Source organism: Hemiscyllium ocellatum, unplaced genomic scaffold, assembly GCF_020745735.1.
Source record: "Hemiscyllium ocellatum isolate sHemOce1 unplaced genomic scaffold, sHemOce1.pat.X.cur. R, whole genome shotgun sequence".
Taxonomy (NCBI): Eukaryota; Metazoa; Chordata; class Chondrichthyes; order Orectolobiformes; family Hemiscylliidae; genus Hemiscyllium; species Hemiscyllium ocellatum.
In genome coordinates this window covers 490,626-513,418 of record NW_026867602.1, presented here as the reverse complement: position 1 = coordinate 513,418, position 22,793 = coordinate 490,626, and the positions used below count along the sequence as shown (strand labels likewise).

At 52.9% G+C, this 22,793-nt stretch overlaps 1 protein-coding gene across 3 annotated transcripts in view; it reads right to left on the bottom strand.

Moving 5' to 3' along the window:
- Nucleotides 1-22,793, bottom strand: part of LOC132809021 (sodium-coupled neutral amino acid transporter 3-like) — a 107,586-nt gene that overhangs the window by 73,318 nt on the left and 11,475 nt on the right. The gene's annotated exons all lie outside the window — the stretch shown is intronic.

The window sequence follows — 22,793 nt, the reverse complement described above, 5'->3', positions numbered from 1 at the left end:
CGCCACCAGTACTGTACCCCAGTGTTATACAGTGACAGGCCTGTCCCCACCAGTACTATATCCCAGTGTTATACAGGGACAGACCTGTCCCCCACCAGTACTGTCCCCCAGTGTTATACAGTGACAGACCGGTCCCCAACAGTACTGTACCCCAATGTTATACAGGGACAGACCCGTCGCCACCAGTACTCTACCCCAGTGTTATACAGTGATAGACCTGTCTCCGCCAGTACTGCACCCCACTGTTATACCGGGACAGATCTGTCCCCACCAGTACTGTACCTCAGTGTTATACAGTGATACACCTGCCCCCACCAGTACTGTACCCCAGTGTTATACAGTGACAGTCCTGTCCCCACCAGTACCTTACCCCAGTGTTATACAGTGACAGACCTGTCCCCACCAGTACTGTACCTCAGTGTTATACAGTGACAGACCTGTCCCCCACCAGTACTGTACCCCAGCGTTATACAGTAACAGACCTGTCCCCACCAGTACTGTACCCCAGCGTTATACAGTAACAGACCTGTCCCCACCAGTACTGTACCCCAGTGTTATACAGGGACAGACCTGTCCCCACCAGTACTGTACCCCAGCGTTATACAGGGACAGATCTGTCCGCACTAGAACTGTACCCCAGTGTTATACATTGACAGACCTGACCCCAACAATACTGTACCCCAGTGTTATACAGTGACAGACCTGTCCCCCACCAGTACTGAACGCCAGCGTTATACAGTGACAGACGTGTCCCCACCAGTACTGTGCCCCAGTGTTATACAGTGACAGACCTGTCCCACCAGTACTGTACCCCAGTGTTATACAATGACAGATCTGTTCCCACCGGTACTGTACCCTAGTGTTAAACAGGGACAGACCCGTCCCCACCAGTACTGTCCCCAAGTGTTATACAGTGACAGACCGGGCCCTACCAGTACAGTATCTCAGTGTTATGCAGTGACAGACCTGTCCCCACCAGTACTGTACCCCAGTGTTATACAGTGACAGACCTGGCCCCACCAGTACAGTATCTCAGTGTTATACAGGGACAGACCTGTCCCCCACCAGTACTGTACCCCAGTGTTATACAGCGACAGACCTGTCCCCACCAGTACTGTACCCCAAAGTTATACAGGGACAGACCTCTCCCCACCAGTACTGTACCCCAATGTTATACAGGGAGAGCCCTGTCCCCACCAGTACTGTACCCCAGTGTTATACAGTGACAGACCTGGCCCCCACCAGTACTGTACCTCAGCGTTATACAGTGACAGACCTGGCCCCACCAGTAGTGTACCCCAGTGTTATACAGGGACAGACCTGTCCCCACCAGTACTGTACCCCAGTGTTATACAGTGACAGGCCTGTCCCCACCAGTACTATATCCCAGTGTTATACAGGGACAGACCTGTCCCCCACCAGTACTGTACCTCAGTGTTATACACTGACAGACCTGCCCCCACCAGTACTGTCCCCCAGTGTTATACAGTGACAGACCGGTCCCCACCAGTACTGTACCCCAATGTTATACAGGGACAGACCCGTCGCCACCAGTACTCTACCCCAGTGTTATACAGTGATAGACCTGTCTCCGCCAGTACTGCACCCCACTGTTATACCGGGACAGATCTGTCCCCACCAGTACTGTACCTCAGTGTTATACAATGATAGACCTGCCCCCACCAGTACTGTCCCCCAGTGTTATACAGTGACAGTCCTGTCCGCACTAGAACTGTACCCCAGTGTTATACATTGACAGACCTGACCCCAACAATACTGTACCCCAGTGTTATACAGGGACAGATCTGTCCCCTGACAATACTGTACCCCAGTGTTATACAGGGACAGACCTGTCCCCACCAGTACTGTACCTAAGTGTTATACAATGACAGACCCATCCCCACCAGTACTGTACCCCAGTGATATACAGTGACAGACCTGTCCCCACCAGTACTGTACCCCAGTGTTATACAATGACAGACCCATCCCCACCAGTACTGTACCCCAGTGATATACAGTGACAGACCTGTCCCCACCAGTACTGTACCTCAGTGTTATACACTGACAGACCTGCCCCCACCAGTACTGTCCCCCAGTGTTATACAGTGACAGACCGGTCCCCACCAGTACTGTACCCCAATGTTATACAGGGACAGACCCGTCGCCACCAGTACTCTACCCCAGTGTTATACAGTGATAGACCTGTCTCCGCCAGTACTGCACCCCACTGTTATACCGGGACAGATCTGTCCCCACCAGTACTGTACCTCAGTGTTATACAGGGACAGACCTGTCCCCACCAGGTCTGTACCCCAGTGTTATGCAGGGACAGACCTGTCCCCACCAGCACTGTACCCCAGTGTAATACAGGGACAGACCTGTCCCCATCTGTACTGTACCCCAGTGTTATACAGTGACAGACCCATCCTCACCTGTACAGTACCCCAGTGTTATACAGGGACAGACCTGTCCCCACTAGTACAGTACCCCAGTGTTATACAGTGACAGACCTGTCCGCCACCAGTACTGTACCCCAGTGTTACACAGTGACAGACGTGTCCCCACCAGTACTGTGCCCCAGTGTTATACAGTGACAGACCTGTCTCCACCAGTACTGTATCCCACTGTTATACAGGGACAGACCTGTCCCCAGCAGGACTGAACCCCAGTGTTTTACAGTGACTGACCTGTCCCCCACCAGTACTGTACCCCAGTGTTACACAGTGACAGACATGTCCCCACCAGTACTGTACCCCAGTGTTATAAGGGACAGACCTGTCCCCACCAGTACTGTGCCCCAGTGTTATACAGTGACAGACCTGTCCCCACCAGTACTGTACCCCAGTGTTATACAGGGACAAACCTGTCCCCACCAGTACTGTACCACAGTGTTAGAAGGGACAGACCTGTCCCCACCAGTACTGTACCCCAGTGTTATACAGTGACAGACCTGTCCCCCACCAGTACTGTACCCCAGTGTTACACAGTGACAGACGTGTCCCCACCAGTACTGTGCCCCAGTGTTATACAGTGACAGACCTCTCCCCACCAGTACTGTACCCCAGTGTTATACAGGGACAAACCTGTCCCCACCAGTACTGTACCACAGTGTTAGAAGGGACAGACCTGTCCCCACCAGTACTGTATCCCAGTGTTATACAGGGACAGACCCGTCCCCACCAGTACTGTACCCCAGTGTTATACAGGGACAGACCTGTCTCCACCAGTACTGTATCCCAGTGTTATACAGGGACAGACCGGTTCCCATCAGTACTGTCCCCCAGTGTTATACAGTGACAGACCTGTCCCCACCAGTACTGTATCCCAGTGTTATACAGTGACAGACCTGTCCCCACCAGTACTGTACCTCAGTGTTATACAGTGACAGACCTGTCCCCCACCAGTACTGTACCCCAGCGTTATACAGTAACAGACCTGTCCCCACCAGTACTGTACCCCAGTGTTATACAGGGACAGACCTGTCCCCACCAGGTCTGTACCCCAGTGTTATGCAGGGACAGACCTGTCCCCACCAGTACTGTACCACAGTGTAATACAGTGACAGACCTGTCCCCACCAGTACTGCACCCCAGTGTTATACAGTGACAGACCCGTCCCCACCAGTACTGTACCCCAGTGTTATAAAGTGACAGACCTGTCCCCCATCTGTACTGCACCTCAGTGTTGTACAGGGACAGACCTGTTCCCCACCAGTACTGTACCCCAGTATTATACAGGGGACAGACTCGTCCCCACCAGTACTGTACCCCAGTGTTATACAGTAACAGACCCATCCCCACCAGTACTGTACCCCAGTGTTATACAGGGACAGACCGGTCCCCACCAGTACTGTACCCCAGTGTTATACAGTGACAGACCTGTCCCCACCAATACTGTACCCCAGTGTTATACAGGGACAGAACTGTCCCCACCAGTACTGTACCCCAGTGTTATACAGGGACAGACCTGTCCCCACCAGTACTGTACCGCAGTGTTCTGCAGGGACAGACCTGTGCTTAGCAGTAGTATACCCCAGTGTTATACAGTGACAGACCTGTCCCCACCGGTACTGAACCCCAGTGTTATACAGGGACAAACGTGTCCCCACTAGTACTGTACCCCAGTGTTAAACAGGGACAGACCCGTCCCCACCAGTACTGTCCCCAAGTGTTATGCAGTGACAGACCTGTCCCCACCAGTACTGTACCCCAGTATTATACAGTGACAGACCTGGCCCCACCAGTATAGTATCTCAGTGTTATATAGGGACAGACCTGTCCACCACCAGTACTGTGCCTCAGTGTTATACAGGGACAGACCTGTCCCCACCAGTACTGTACCCCAGTGTTATACAGAGACAGACCCGTCCCCACCAGTACCGAACCCCAGTGTTATACAGGGACAGACCTCTCCCCACGAGTACTGTACCCCAATGTTATACAGTGACAGACCTGGCCCCCTCCAGTACTGTACCCCAGTGTTATACAGGGACAGACCTGTCCGCCACCAGTACTGTACCCCAGTGTTATACAGTGACAGGCCTGTCCCCACCAGTACTATATCCCAGTGTTATACAGGGACAGACCTGTCCCCCACCAGTACTGTCCCCCAGTGTTATACAGTGACAGACCGGTCCCCAACAGTACTGTACCCCAATGTTATACAGGGACAGACCCGTCGCCACCAGTACTCTACCCCAGTGTTATACAGTGATAGACCTGTCTCCGCCAGTACTGCACCCCACTGTTATACCGGGACAGATCTGTCCCCACCAGTACTGTACCTCAGTGTTATACAGTGATACACCTGCCCCCACCAGTACTGTACCCCAGTGTTATACAGTGACAGTCCTGTCCCCACCAGTACTTTACCCCAGTGTTATACAGTGACAGACCTGTCCCCACCAGTACTGTACCTCAGTGTTATACAGTGACAGACCTGTCCCCCACCAGTACTGTACCCCAGCGTTATACAGTAACAGACCTGTCCCCACCAGTACTGTACCCCAGCGTTATACAGTAACAGACCTGTCCCCACCAGTACTGTACCCCAGTGTTATACAGGGACAGACCTGTCCCCACCAGTACTGTACCCCAGCGTTATACAGGGACAGATCTGTCCGCACTAGAACTGTACCCCAGTGTTATACATTGACAGACCTGACCCCAACAATACTGTACCCCAGTGTTATACAGTGACAGACCTGTCCCCCACCAGTACTGAACGCCAGCGTTATACAGTGACAGACGTGTCCCCACCAGTACTGTGCCCCAGTGTTATACAGTGACAGACCTGTCCCCACCAGTACTGTACCCCAGTGTTATACAATGACAGATCTGTTCCCACCGGTACTGTACCCTAGTGTTAAACAGGGACAGACCCGTCCCCACCAGTACTGTCCCCAAGTGTTATACAGTGACAGACCGGGCCCTACCAGTACAGTATCTCAGTGTTATGCAGTGACAGACCTGTCCCCACCAGTACTGTACCCCAGTGTTATACAGTGACAGACCTGGCCCCACCAGTACAGTATCTCAGTGTTATACAGGGACAGACCTGTCCCCCACCAGTACTGTACCCCAGTGTTATACAGCGACAGACCTGTCCCCACCAGTACTGTACCCCAAAGTTATACAGGGACAGACCTCTCCCCACCAGTACTGTACCCCAATGTTATACAGGGAGAGCCCTGTCCCCACCAGTACTGTACCCCAGTGTTATACAGTGACAGACCTGGCCCCCACCAGTACTGTACCTCAGCGTTATACAGTGACAGACCTGGCCCCACCAGTAGTGTACCCCAGTGTTATACAGGGACAGACCTGTCCCCACCAGTACTGTACCCCAGTGTTATACAGTGACAGGCCTGTCCCCACCAGTACTATATCCCAGTGTTATACAGGGACAGACCTGTCCCCCACCAGTACTGTACCTCAGTGTTATACACTGACAGACCTGCCCCCACCAGTACTGTCCCCCAGTGTTATACAGTGACAGACCGGTCCCCACCAGTACTGTACCCCAATGTTATACAGGGACAGACCCGTCGCCACCAGTACTCTACCCCAGTGTTATACAGTGATAGACCTGTCTCCGCCAGTACTGCACCCCACTGTTATACCGGGACAGATCTGTCCCCACCAGTACTGTACCTCAGTGTTATACAATGATAGACCTGCCCCCACCAGTACTGTCCCCCAGTGTTATACAGTGACAGTCCTGTCCGCACTAGAACTGTACCCCAGTGTTATACATTGACAGACCTGACCCCAACAATACTGTACCCCAGTGTTATACAGGGACAGATCTGTCCCCTGACAATACTGTACCCCAGTGTTATACAGGGACAGACCTGTCCCCACCAGTACTGTACCTAAGTGTTATACAATGACAGACCCATCCCCACCAGTACTGTACCCCAGTGATATACAGTGACAGACCTGTCCCCACCAGTACTGTACCCCAGTGTTATACAATGACAGACCCATCCCCACCAGTACTGTACCCCAGTGATATACAGTGACAGACCTGTCCCCACCAGTACTGTACCTCAGTGTTATACACTGACAGACCTGCCCCCACCAGTACTGTCCCCCAGTGTTATACAGTGACAGACCGGTCCCCACCAGTACTGTACCCCAATGTTATACAGGGACAGACCCGTCGCCACCAGTACTCTACCCCAGTGTTATACAGTGATAGACCTGTCTCCGCCAGTACTGCACCCCACTGTTATACCGGGACAGATCTGTCCCCACCAGTACTGTACCTCAGTGTTATACAGGGACAGACCTGTCCCCACCAGGTCTGTACCCCAGTGTTATGCAGGGACAGACCTGTCCCCACCAGCACTGTACCCCAGTGTAATACAGGGACAGACCTGTCCCCATCTGTACTGTACCCCAGTGTTATACAGTGACAGACCCATCCTCACCTGTACAGTACCCCAGTGTTATACAGGGACAGACCTGTCCCCACTAGTACAGTACCCCAGTGTTATACAGTGACAGACCTGTCCGCCACCAGTACTGTACCCCAGTGTTACACAGTGACAGACGTGTCCCCACCAGTACTGTGCCCCAGTGTTATACAGTGACAGACCTGTCTCCACCAGTACTGTATCCCACTGTTATACAGGGACAGACCTGTCCCCAGCAGGACTGAACCCCAGTGTTTTACAGTGACTGACCTGTCCCCCACCAGTACTGTACCCCAGTGTTACACAGTGACAGACATGTCCCCACCAGTACTGTACCCCAGTGTTATAAGGGACAGACCTGTCCCCACCAGTACTGTGCCCCAGTGTTATACAGTGACAGACCTGTCCCCACCAGTACTGTACCCCAGTGTTATACAGGGACAAACCTGTCCCCACCAGTACTGTACCACAGTGTTAGAAGGGACAGACCTGTCCCCACCAGTACTGTACCCCAGTGTTATACAGTGACAGACCTGTCCCCCACCAGTACTGTACCCCAGTGTTACACAGTGACAGACGTGTCCCCACCAGTACTGTGCCCCAGTGTTATACAGTGACAGACCTCTCCCCACCAGTACTGTACCCCAGTGTTATACAGGGACAAACCTGTCCCCACCAGTACTGTACCACAGTGTTAGAAGGGACAGACCTGTCCCCACCAGTACTGTATCCCAGTGTTATACAGGGACAGACCCGTCCCCACCAGTACTGTACCCCAGTGTTATACAGGGACAGACCTGTCTCCACCAGTACTGTATCCCAGTGTTATACAGGGACAGACCGGTTCCCATCAGTACTGTCCCCCAGTGTTATACAGTGACAGACCTGTCCCCACCAGTACTGTATCCCAGTGTTATACAGTGACAGACCTGTCCCCACCAGTACTGTACCTCAGTGTTATACAGTGACAGACCTGTCCCCCACCAGTACTGTACCCCAGCGTTATACAGTAACAGACCTGTCCCCACCAGTACTGTACCCCAGTGTTATACAGGGACAGACCTGTCCCCACCAGGTCTGTACCCCAGTGTTATGCAGGGACAGACCTGTCCCCACCAGTACTGTACCACAGTGTTATACAGTGACAGACCTGTCCCCACCAGTACTGCACCCCAGTGTTATACAGTGACAGACCCGTCCCCACCAGTACTGTACCCCAGTGTTATAAAGTGACAGACCTGTCCCCCATCTGTACTGCACCTCAGTGTTGTACAGGGACAGACCTGTTCCCCACCAGTACTGTACCCCAGTATTATACAGGGGACAGACTCGTCCCCACCAGTACTGTACCCCAGTGTTATACAGTAACAGACCCATCCCCACCAGTACTGTACCCCAGTGTTATACAGGGACAGACCGGTCCCCACCAGTACTGTACCCCAGTGTTATACAGTGACAGACCTGTCCCCACCAATACTGTACCCCAGTGTTATACAGGGACAGAACTGTCCCCACCAGTACTGTACCCCAGTGTTATACAGGGACAGACCTGTCCCCACCAGTACTGTACCGCAGTGTTCTGCAGGGACAGACCTGTGCTTAGCAGTAGTATACCCCAGTGTTATACAGTGACAGACCTGTCCCCACCGGTACTGAACCCCAGTGTTATACAGGGACAAACGTGTCCCCACTAGTACTGTACCCCAGTGTTAAACAGGGACAGACCCGTCCCCACCAGTACTGTCCCCAAGTGTTATGCAGTGACAGACCTGTCCCCACCAGTACTGTACCCCAGTATTATACAGTGACAGACCTGGCCCCACCAGTATAGTATCTCAGTGTTATATAGGGACAGACCTGTCCACCACCAGTACTGTGCCTCAGTGTTATACAGGGACAGACCTGTCCCCACCAGTACTGTACCCCAGTGTTATACAGAGACAGACCCGTCCCCACCAGTACCGAACCCCAGTGTTATACAGGGACAGACCTCTCCCCACGAGTACTGTACCCCAATGTTATACAGTGACAGACCTGGCCCCCTCCAGTACTGTACCCCAGTGTTATACAGGGACAGACCTGTCCGCCACCAGTACTGTACCCCAGTGTTATACAGTGACAGGCCTGTCCCCACCAGTACTATATCCCAGTGTTATACAGGGACAGACCTGTCCCCCACCAGTACTGTCCCCCAGTGTTATACAGTGACAGACCGTCCCCAACAGTACTGTACCCCAATGTTATACAGGGACAGACCCGTCGCCACCAGTACTCTACCCCAGTGTTATACAGTGATAGACCTGTCTCCGCCAGTACTGCACCCCACTGTTATACCGGGACAGATCTGTCCCCACCAGTACTGTACCTCAGTGTTATACAGTGATACACCTGCCCCCACCAGTACTGTACCCCAGTGTTATACAGTGACAGTCCTGTCCCCACCAGTACCTTACCCCAGTGTTATACAGTGACAGACCTGTCCCCACCAGTACTGTACCTCAGTGTTATACAGTGACAGACCTGTCCCCCACCAGTACTGTACCCCAGCGTTATACAGTAACAGACCTGTCCCCACCAGTACTGTACCCCAGCGTTATACAGTAACAGACCTGTCCCCACCAGTACTGTACCCCAGTGTTATACAGGGACAGACCTGTCCCCACCAGTACTGTACCCCAGCGTTATACAGGGACAGATCTGTCCGCACTAGAACTGTACCCCAGTGTTATACATTGACAGACCTGACCCCAACAATACTGTACCCCAGTGTTATACAGTGACAGACCTGTCCCCCACCAGTACTGAACGCCAGCGTTATACAGTGACAGACGTGTCCCCACCAGTACTGTGCCCCAGTGTTATACAGTGACAGACCTGTCCCCACCAGTACTGTACCCCAGTGTTATACAATGACAGATCTGTTCCCACCGGTACTGTACCCTAGTGTTAAACAGGGACAGACCCGTCCCCACCAGTACTGTCCCCAAGTGTTATACAGTGACAGACCGGGCCCTACCAGTACAGTATCTCAGTGTTATGCAGTGACAGACCTGTCCCCACCAGTACTGTACCCCAGTGTTATACAGTGACAGACCTGGCCCCACCAGTACAGTATCTCAGTGTTATACAGGGACAGACCTGTCCCCCACCAGTACTGTACCTCAGTGTTATACAGCGACAGACCTGTCCCCACCAGTACTGTACCCAGTGTTATACAGGGACAGACCTCTCCCCACGAGTACTGTACCCCAATGTTACACAGGGAGAGCCCTGTCCCCACCAGTACTGTACCCCAGTGTTATACAGGGACAGACCTGTCCCCACCAGTACTGTACCCCAAAGTTATACAGGGACAGACCTCTCCCCACCAGTACTGTACCCCAATGTTATACAGGGAGAGCCCTGTCCCCACCAGTACTGTACCCCAGTGTTATACAGTGACAGACCTGGCCCCCACCAGTACTGTACCTCAGCGTTATACAGTGACAGACCTGGCCCCACCAGTAGTGTACCCCAGTGTTATACAGGGACAGACCTGTCCCCACCAGTACTGTACCCCAGTGTTATACAATGACAGACCCATCCCCACCAGTACTATATCCCAGTGTTATACAGGGACAGACCTGTCCCCCACCAGTACTGTACCTCAGTGTTATACACTGACAGACCTGCCCCCACCAGTACTGTCCCCCAGTGTTATACAGTGACAGACCGGTCCCCACCAGTACTGTACCCCAATGTTATACAGGGACAGACCCGTCGCCACCAGTACTCTACCCCAGTGTTATACAGTGATAGACCTGTCTCCGCCAGTACTGCACCCCACTGTTATACCGGGACAGATCTGTCCCCACCAGTACTGTACCTCAGTGTTATACAATGATAGACCTGCCCCCACCAGTACTGTCCCCCAGTGTTATACAGTGACAGTCCTGTCCGCACTAGAACTGTACCCCAGTGTTATACATTGACAGACCTGACCCCAACAATACTGTACCCCAGTGTTATACAGGGACAGACCTGTCCCCTGACAATACTGTACCCCAGTGTTATACAGGGACAGACCTGTCCCCACCAGTACTGTACCTAAGTGTTATACAATGACAGACCCATCCCCACCAGTACTGTACCCCAGTGATATACAGTGACAGACCTGTCCCCACCAGTACTGTACCCCAGTGTTATACAATGACAGACCCATCCCCACCAGTACTGTACCCCAGTGATATACAGTGACAGACCTGTCCCCACCAGTACTGTACCTCAGTGTTATACACTGACAGACCTGCCCCCACCAGTACTGTGCCCCAGTGTTATACAGTGACAGACCGGTCCCCACCAGTACTGTACCCCAATGTTATACAGGGACAGACCCGTCGCCACCAGTACTCTACCCCAGTGTTATACAGTGATAGACCTGTCTCCGCCAGTACTGCACCCCACTGTTATACCGGGACAGATCTGTCCCCACCAGTACTGTACCTCAGTGTTATACAATGATAGACCTGCCCCCACCAGTACTGTCCCCCAGTGTTATACAGTGACAGTCCTGTCCGCACTAGAACTGTACCCCAGTGTTATACATTGACAGACCTGACCCCAACAATACTGTACCCCAGTGTTATACAGGGACAGACCTGTCCCCTGACAATACTGTACCCCAGTGTTATACAGTGACAGACCCGTCCTCACCAGTACTGTACCCCAGTGTTATACAGGGACAGACCTGTCCCCACCAGTACAGTACCCCAGTGTTATACAGTGACAGACCTGTCTCCACCAGTACTGTATCCCACTGTTATACAGGGACAGACCTGTCCCCAGCAGGACTGTACCCCAGTGTTATACAGTGACTGACCTGTCCCCCACCAGTACTGTACCCCAGTGTTATAAGGGACAGACCTGTCCCCACCAGTACTGTGCCCCAGTGTTATACAGTGACAGACCTGTCCCCACCAGTACTGTACCCCAGTGTTATACAGGGACAAACCTGTCCCCACCAGTACTGTACCACAGTGTTAGAAGGGACAGACCTGTCCCCACCAGTACTGTACCCCAGTGTTATACAGTGACAGACCTGTCCCCCACCAGTACTGTACCCCAGTGTTACACAGTGACAGACGTGTCCCCACCAGTACTGTGCCCCAGTGTTATACAGTGACAGACCTCTCCCCACCAGTACTGTACCCCAGTGTTATACAGGGACAAACCTGTCCCCACCAGTACTGTACCACAGTGTTAGAAGGGACAGACCTGTCCCCACCAGTACTGTACCCCAGTGTTATACAGGGACAGACCTGTCTCCACCAGTACTGTATCCCAGTGTTATACAGGGACAGACCGGTTCCCATCAGTACTGTCCCCCAGCGTTATACAGTAACAGACCTGTCCCCACCAGTACTGTACCCCAGTGTTATACAGGGACAGACCTGTCCCCACCAGGTCTGTACCCCAGTGTTATGCAGGGACAGACCTGTCCCCACCAGTACTGTACCCCAGTGTAATACAGGGACAGACCTGTCCCCATCTGTACTGTACCCCAGTGTTATACAGTGACAGACCCATCCTCACCTGTACAGTACCCCAGTGTTATACAGGGACAGACCTGTCCCCACTAGTACAGTACCCCAGTGTTATACAGTGACAGACCTGTCCCCACCAGTACTGTACCCCAGTGTTATACAGTGACAGACCTGTCCGCCACCAGTACTGTACCCCAGTGTTACACAGTGACAGACGTGTCCCCACCAGTACTGTGCCCCAGTGTTATACAGTGACAGACCTCTCCCCACCAGTACTGTACCCCAGTGTTATACAGGGACAGACCTGTCCCCACCAGTACTGTACCCAGTGTTATACAGGGACAGACCTCTCCCCACGAGTACTGTACCCCAATGTTATACAGGGAGAGCCCTGTCCCCACCAGTACTGTACCTCAGTGTTATACAGTGACAGACCTGTCCCCCACCAGTACTGTACCCCAGCGTTATACAGTAACAGACCTGTCCCCACCAGTACTGTACCCCAGCGTTATACAGTAACAGACCTGTCCCCACCAGTACTGTACCCCAGTGTTATACAGGGACAGACCTCTCCCCACGAGTACTGTACCCCAATGTTATACAGGGAGAGCCCTGTCCGCACTAGAACTGTACCCCAGTGTTATACATTGACAGACCTGACCCCAACAATACTGTACCCCAGTGTTATACAGTGACAGACCTGTCCCCCACCAGTACTGAACGCCAGCGTTATACAGTGACAGACGTGTCCCCACCAGTACTGTGCCCCAGTGTTATACAGTGACAGACCTGTCCCCACCAGTACTGTACCCCAGTGTTATACAATGACAGATCTGTTCCCACCAGTACTGTACCCTAGTGTTAAACAGGGACAGACCCGTCCCCACCAGTACTGTACCCCAGTGTTATACAGTGACAGACCGGGCCCTACCAGTACAGTATCTCAGTGTTATACAGGGACAGACCTGTCCCCCACCAGTACTGTACCTCAGTGTTATACAGCGACAGACCTGTCCCCACCAGTACTGTACCCAGTGTTATACAGGGACAGACCTCTCCCCACGAGTACTGTACCCCAATGTTACACAGGGAGAGCCCTGTCCCCACCAGTACTGTACCCCAGTGTTATACAGGGACAGACCTGTCCCCACCAGTACTGTACCCCAGTGTTATACAGGGACAGACCTCTCCCCACGAGTACTGTACCCCAATGTTATACAGGGAGAGCCCTGTCCCCACCAGTACTGTACCCCAGTGTTATACAGTGACAGACCTGGCCCCCACCAGTACTGTACCCCAGCGTTATACAGTGACAGACCTGGCCCCCTCCAGTACTGTACCCCAGTGGTATACAGGGACAGACCTGTCCCCACCAGTACTGTACCCCAGTGTTATACAGTGACAGGCCTGTCCCCACCAGTACTATATCCCAGTGTTATACAGTGACAGACCGGTCCCCACCAGTACTGTACCCCAATGTTATACAGGGACAGACCCGTCGCCACCAGTACTCTACCCCAGTGTTATACAGTGATAGACCTGTCTCCGCCAGTACTGCACCCCACTGTTATACCGGGACAGATCTGTCCCCACCAGTACTGTACCTCAGTGTTATACAATGATAGACCTGCCCCCACCAGTACTGTCCCCCAGTGTTATACAGTGACAGTCCTGTCCGCACTAGAACTGTACCCCAGTGTTATACATTGACAGACCTGACCCCAACAATACTGTACCCCAGTGTTATACAGGGACAGACCTGTCCCCTGACAATACTGTACCCCAGTGTTATACAGGGACAGACCTGTCCCCACCAGTACTGTACCTAAGTGTTATACAATGACAGACCCATCCCCACCAGTACTGTACCCCAGTGATATACAGTGACAGACCTGGCCCCCACCAGTACTGTACCCCAGCGTTATACAGTGACAGACCTGGCCCCCTCCAGTACTGTACCCCAGTGATATACAGTGACAGACCTGTCCCCACCAGTACTGTACCCCAGTGTTATACAATGACAGACCCATCCCCACCAGTACTGTACCCCAGTGATATACAGTGACAGACCTGTCCCCACCAGTACTGTACCTCAGTGTTATACACTGACAGACCTGCCCCCACCAGTACTGTGCCCCAGTGTTATACAGTGACAGACCGGTCCCCACCAGTACTGTACCCCAATGTTATACAGGGACAGACCCGTCGCCACCAGTACTCTACCCCAGTGTTATACAGTGATAGACCTGTCTCCGCCAGTACTGCACCCCACTGTTATACCGGGACAGATCTGTCCCCACCAGTACTGTACCTCAGTGTTATACAATGATAGACCTGCCCCCACCAGTACTGTCCCCCAGTGTTATACAGTGACAGTCCTGTCCGCACTAGAACTGTACCCCAGTGTTATACATTGACAGACCTGACCCCAACAATACTGTACCCCAGTGTTGTACAGGGACAGACCTGTCCCCTGACAATACTGTACCCCAGTGTTATACAGTGACAGACCCGTCCTCACCAGTACTGTACCCCAGTGTTATACAGGGACAGACCTGTCCCCACCAGTACAGTACCCCAGTGTTATACAGTGACAGACCTGTCTCCACCAGTACTGTATCCCACTGTTATACAGGGACAGACCTGTCCCCAGCAGGACTGTACCCCAGTGTTATACAGTGACTGACCTGTCCCCCACCAGTACTGTACCCCAGTGTTACACAGTAACAGACATGTCCCCACCAGTACTGTACCCCAGTGTTATAAGGGACAGACCTGTCCCCACCAGTACTGTGCCCCAGTGTTATACAGTGACAGACCTGTCCCCACCAGTACTGTACCCCAGTGTTATACAGGGACAAACCTGTCCCCACCAGTACTGTACCACAGTGTTAGAAGGGACAGACCTGTCCCCACCAGTACTGTACCCCAGTGTTATACAGTGACAGACCTGTCCCCCACCAGTACTGTACCCCAGTGTTACACAGTGACAGACGTGTCCCCACCAGTACTGTGCCCCAGTGTTATACAGTGACAGACCTCTCCCCACCAGTACTGTACCCCAGTGTTATACAGGGACAAACCTGTCCCCACCAGTACTGTACCACAGTGTTAGAAGGGACAGACCTGTCCCCACCAGTACTGTACCCCAGTGTTATACAGGGACAGACCTGTCTCCACCAGTACTGTATCCCAGTGTTATACAGGGACAGACCGGTTCCCATCAGTACTGTCCCCCAGTGTTATACAGTGACAGACCTGTCCCCACCAGTACTGTACCTCAGTGTTATACAGTGACAGACCTGTCCCCCACCAGTACTGTACCCCAGCGTTATACAGTAACAGACCTGTCCCCACCAGTACTGTACCCCAGTGTTATACAGGGACAGACCTGTCCCCACCAGGTCTGTACCCCAGTGTTATGCAGGGACAGACCTGTCCCCACCAGTACTGTACCCCAGTGTAATACAGGGACAGACCTGTCCCCATCTGTACTGTACCCCAGTGTTATACAGTGACAGACCCATCCTCACCTGTACAGTACCCCAGTGTTATACAGGGACAGACCTGTCCCCACTAGTACAGTACCCCAGTGTTATACAGTGACAGACCTGTCCCCACCAGTACTGTACCCCAGTGTTATACAGTGACAGACCTGTCCGCCACCAGTACTGTACCCCAGTGTTACACAGTGACAGACGTGTCCCCACCAGTACTGTGCCCCAGTGTTATACAGTGACAGACCTCTCCCCACCAGTACTGTACCCCAGTGTTATACAGGGACAGACCTGTCCCCCACCAGTACTGTACCCCAGTGTTATACAGGGACAGACCTTTCCCCACGAGTACTGTACCCCAATGTTATACAGGGACAGACCCGTCGCCACCAGTACTCTACCCCAGTGTTATACAGTGATAGACCTGTCTCCGCCAGTACAACACCCCACTGTTATACCGGGACAGATCTGTCCCCACCAGTACTGTACCTCAGTGTTATACATTGATAGACCTGCCCCCACCAGTACTGTCCCCCAGTGTTATACAGTGACAGTCCTGTCCGCACTAGAACTGTACCCCAGTGTTATACATTGACAGACCTGACCCCAACAATACTGTACCCCAGTGTTATACAGGGACAGACCTGTCCCCTGACAATACTGTACCCCAGTGTTATACAGGGACAGACCTGTCCCCAACAGTACTGTACCCCAGTGTTATACAATGACAGACCCATCCCCTCCAGTACTGTACCCCAGTGATATACAGGGACAGACTGTCCCCACCAGTACTGTACCCCAGTGTTATACAGGGACAGACCCGTCCCCACCAGTACTGTACCCCAGTGTTATACAGGGACAGACCCATCCCCACCAGTACTGTACCCCAGTGATATACAGGGACAGACTGTCCCCACCAGTACTGTACCCCAGTGTTATACAATGACAGACCCATCCCCACCAGTACTGTACCCCAGTGTAATACAGAGACAGACCTGTCCCCACCAGTACTGTACCCCAGTGCTATACAGGGACAGACCTGTCTCCACCAGTACAGTACCGCAGTGTTTTATAGTGACAGACCTGTCCCCACCAGTACTGTACCCCAGTGTTATACTGGGACAGACCCATCCCCACCAGTACTGTCCCCCAGTGTTATACAGTGACAGACCTGTCCCCATCAGTACAGTACCCCGGTGTTTTATAGTGACAGACCTGTCCCCACAAGTACTGTACTCCTGTGTTATACTGGGACAGACCAGCCCCACCAGTACTGCACCCCAGTGTTATACAGGGACAGACCTGTCCCCACCAGTACTGTACCCCAGTGTTATACAGGGACAGACCTGTCCCCACCAGTACTGTACCCCAGTGTTATACAGTGACAGACCTGTCCCCACCAGTACAATACCCCGGTGTTACACAGTGACAGACCTGGCCCCACCAGTACTGTACCCCAGTGTTATAAGGGACAGACCTGTCCCCACCAGTTCTGTACCCCCGTGTTATACCGGAACAGACCTGTCCCCCGTCAGTACTGTACCCCAGTGTTATACATTGACAGACCTGTCCCCACCAGTACTGTACCCCAGTGTTATACAGTGACAGACCCATCCCCACCAGTACTGTACCCCTGTGTTATTCAGTGACAGACCCGTTCCCACCAGTACTGTACCCCAGTGTTATACAATGACAGATCTGTCCCCAGCAGTACTGTACCCTAGTGTTACACAGGGACAGACCCGTCCCCACCAGTACTGTACCCCAGTGTTATTCAGTGACAGACCCGTTCCCACCAGTACTGTACCCCAGTGTTATACAGGGACAGACCTCTCCCCACGAGTACTGTACCCCAATGTTATACAGGGAGAGCCCTGTCCCCACCAGTACTGTACCCCAGTGTTATACAGGGACAGACCTGTCCCCCACCAGTACTGTACCCCAGTGTTATACAGGGACAGACCTCTCCCCACGAGTACTGTACCCCAATGTTATACAGGGACAGACCCGTCGCCACCAGTACTCTACCCCAGTGTTATACAGTGATAGACCTGTCTCCGCCAGTACAACACCCCACTGTTATACCGGGACAGATCTGTCCCCACCAGTACTGTACCCCAGTGTTATACAGTGACAGTCCTGTCCGCACTAGAACTGTACCCCAGTGTTATACATTGACAGACCTGACCCCAACAATACTGTACCCCAGTGTTATACAGGGACAGACCTGTCCCCTGACAATACTGTACCCCAGTGTTATACAGGGACAGACCTGTCCCCAACAGTACTGTACCCCAGTGTTATACAATGACAGACCCATCCCCACCAGTACTGTACCCCAGTGATATACAGGGACAGACTGTCCCCACCAGTACTGTACCCCAGTGTTATACAGGGACAGACCCGTCCCCACCAGTACTGTACCCCAGTGTTATACAGGGACAGACCCATCCCCACCAGTACTGTACCCCAGTGATATACAGGGACAGACTGTCCCCACCAGTACTGTACCCCAGTGTTATACAATGACAGGCCCATCCCCACCTGTACTGTACCCCAGTGTTATACAGAGACAGACCTGTCCCCACCAGTACTGTACCCCAGTGCTATACAGGGACAGACCTGTCTCCACCAGTACAGTACCGCAGTGTTTTATAGTGACAGACCTGTCCCCACCAGTACCGAACCCCAGTGTTATACAGGGACAGACCTCTCCCCACGAGTACTGTACCCCAGTGTTATACAGTGACAGACCTGGCCCCCTCCAGTACTGTACCCCAGTGTTATACAGGGACAGAACTGTCCCCACCAGTACTGTACCCCAGTGTTATACAGTGACAGACCTGTCCCCACCGGTACTGAACCCCAGTGTTATACAGGGACAAACGTGTCCCCACCAGTACTGTACCCCAGTGTTAAACAGGGACAGACCCGTCCCCACCAGTACTGTCCCCAAGTGTTATGCAGTGACAGACCTGTCCCCACCAGTACTGTACCCCAGTGTTATACAGGGACAGACCTGGCCCCACCAGTACTGTACCCCAGTGTTATACAGGGACAGACCTGTCCCCACCAGTACTGTACCCCAGTATTATACAGAGACAGACCCGTCCCCACCAGTACCGAACCCCAGTGTTATACAGGGACAGACCTCTCCCCACGAGTACTGTACCCCAGTGTTATACAGTGACAGACCTGGCCCCCTCCAGTACTGTACCCCAGTGTTATACAGGGACAGACCTGTCCCCACCAGTACTGTACCCCAGTGTTATACAGTGACAGGCCTGTCCCCACCAGTACTATATCCCAGTGTTATACAGGGACAGACCTGTCCCCCACCAGTACTGTCCCCCAGTGTTATACAGTGACAGACCGGTCCCCAACAGTACTGTACCCCAATGTTATACAGGGACAGACCCGTCGCCACCAGTACTCTACCCCAGTGTTATACAGTGATAGACCTGTCTCCGCCAGTAATGCATCCCACTGTTATACCGGGACAGATCTGTCCCCACCAGTACTGTACCTCAGTGTTATACAGTGATAGACCTGCCCCCACCAGTACTGTCCCCCAGTGTTATACAGTGACAGTCCTGTCCCCACCAGTACTTTACCCCAGTGTTATACAGTGACAGACCTGTCCCCACCAGTACTGTACCTCAGTGTTATACAGTGACAAACCTGTCCCCACCAGTACTGTACCCCAGTGTTATACAGTGACAGACCTGTCCCCACCAGTACTGTACCTCAGTGTTATACAGTGACAGACCTGTCCCCCACCAGTACTGTACCCCAGCGTTATACAGTAACAGACCTGTCCCCACCAGTACTGTACCCCAGCGTTATACAGGGACAGACCTGTCCCCACTAGTACAGTACCCCAGTATTATACAGTGACAGACCTGTCCCCACCAGTACTGTACCCCAGTGTTATCCCGGGACAGACCTGTCCCCAGCAGGACTGTACCCCAGTGTTATACAGTGACAGACCTGTCCCCCACCAGTACTGTACCCCAGTGTTACACAGTGACAGACGTGTCCCCACCAGTACTGTGCCCCAGTTTTATACAGTGACAGACCTGTCCCCACCAGTACTGTACCCCAGTGTTATACAGGGACAAACCTGTCCCCACCAGTACTGTACCACAGTGTTAGAAGGGACAGACCTGTCCCCACCAGTACTGTACCCCAGTGTTATACAGTGACAGACCTGTCCCCCACCAGTACTGTACCACAGTGTTATGCAGTGACAGACCTGTCCCCACCAGTACTGTACCCCAGTGTTATACAGTGACAGACCTGGCCCCACCAGTACAGTACCTCAGAGTTATACAGTGACAGACCTGTCCCCACCAGTACTGTACCCCAGTGTTATACAATGACAGATCTGTTCCCACCAGTACTGTACCCTAGTGTTTAACAGGGACAGACCCGTCCCCACCAGTACTGTCCCCAAGTGTTATACAGGGACAGACCTGTCCCCCACCAGTACTGTACCTCAGTGTTATACAGCGACAGACCTGTTCCCACCTGTACTGTACCCAGTGTTAATCAGGGACAGACCTCTCCCCACGAGTACTGTACCCCAGTGTTATACAGGGACAGACCTGTCCCCACCAGTACTGTACCCCAGTGTTATACAGTGACAGGCCTGTCCCCACCAGTACTATATCCCAGTGTTATACAGGGACAGACCTCTCCCCCACCAGTACTGTACCCCAGTGTTATCCAGTGACAGACCCATCCTCACCAGTACTGTACCCCAGTGTTATACAGGGACAAACCTGTCCCCACCAGTACTGTACCACAGTGTTATAAGGGACAGACCTGTCCCCACCAGTACTGTACCCCAGTGTTATACAGTGACAGACCTGTCCCCCACCAGTACTGTACCACAGTGTTATGCAGTGACAGACCTGTCCCCACCAGTATGGTACCCCAGTGTTATACAGTGACAGACCTGGCCCCACCAGTACTGTACCTCAGTGTTATATAGTGACAGACCTTTCCCCACCAGTACTGTACCCCAGTGTTATACAGAGACAGGCCTGTCCCCACCAGTACTGTACCCCAGTGTTATACAGAGACAGACCTGTCCCCACCAGTACTGTACTCCAGTATTATACAGTGACAGACCTGTCCCCACCAGTACTGTACCCCAGTGTTATACAGGGACAGACTTGTCCCCACCAGTACTGTACCCCAGTGTTATACAGTGACAGACCCGTCCCCACCAGTACTGTACCCCAGTGTTATACAGGGACAGACCTGTCCCCCACCAGTACTGTACCCCTGCGTTATACAGTGACAGACCCATCCCCCCCAGTACTGTACCCCAGTGTTATACAGTGACAGACCTGTCCCCATCAGTACTGTACCCCAGTGTTATACAGGGACAGACCTGTCCCCACCAGTACTGTCTCTCAGTGTTATACAGGGACAGACCTGTCCCCACCAGTACTGTACCTCAGTGTTATACAGTGACAGACCTGTCCCCACCAGTACTGTACCGCAGTGTTATACAATGACAGACCTGTCCCCACCAGTACTGTACCCCAGTGTTATACAGGGACAGACCTGTCCCCACCAGTACTTTACCCCAGTGTTATACAGGGACAGAACTGTCCCCACCAGTACTGTACCCCAGTGTTATACAGGGACAGACCTGGCCCCACCAGTACTGTACCCCAGTGTTATACAGTGACAGACCTGTCCCCACCAGTACTGTACCCCAGTGTTATACAGGGACAGACCTGTCCCCACCAGTACTGTACCACAGTGTTATACAGTGACAGACCTGTCCCCACCAGTACTGTACCCCAGTGTTATACAGGGACAGACTGGTCCCCACCAGTACTGTACCCCAGTGTTATACAGGGACAGACCTGTCCCCCACCAGTACTGTACCCCAGTGTTATACAGGGACAGAACGGTCCCCACCAGTACTGTACCCCAGTGTTATACATTGACAGACCCGTCCCCACCAGTACTGTACCCCAGTGTTATACAGGGACAGACCGGTCCCCACCAGTACTGTATCCCAGTGTTATACATTGACAGACCCATCCCCACCAGTACTGTACCCCAGTGTTATACAGGGACAGACCTGTCCCCCACCAGTACTGTACCCCAGTGTTATACAGTGACAGACCCGTCCCCACCAGTACTGTACCGCAGTGGTATACAGTGACAGACCAGTCCCCCACCAGTACTGTACCCCAGTGTTATACAGTGACAGACCCGTCCCCACCAGTACAGTACCGCAGTGGTATACAGTGACAGACCAGTCCCCCACCAGTACTGTACCCCAGTGTTATACAGGGACAGACCGGTCCCCACCAGCACTGTACCACAGTGTTATACAGGGACAGACCTGGGGTTTGGAGGGAGGCGTGCTGGTGGACGGTGGACGGTTTGTGGTCTGGAAACGTCTGACTCGATGCGGCGATTTTGAAATCGCTGTGTAGGGGGAATGGTTCCCTGGTGAGTGACAGTGCTGTCAGAACTCGCACTGAGCTGTCAGGGCCTACTCTCGGGTTGGAAAGTGAGGACTGCAGATGCTGGAGGTCAGAGCTGAAAATATGTTGCTGGAAAAGCGCAGCAGGTCAGGCAGCATCCAAGGAGCAGGAGAGTCAACGTTTCGGGCATGAGCACACTCTCCTCATTCCTGAAGATGGGCTCACGCCCAAAACATCGATTCTCCTGCTCCTTGGATGCTGCCTGACCTGCTGCGCTTTTCCAGCAACACATTTTCAGCTCTGATATCTGGGTGCCAAGTCCTACACACAAACACACACACATTCTCACACATCCACACACACGTCCACACACACACACACTCACACACACATTCTC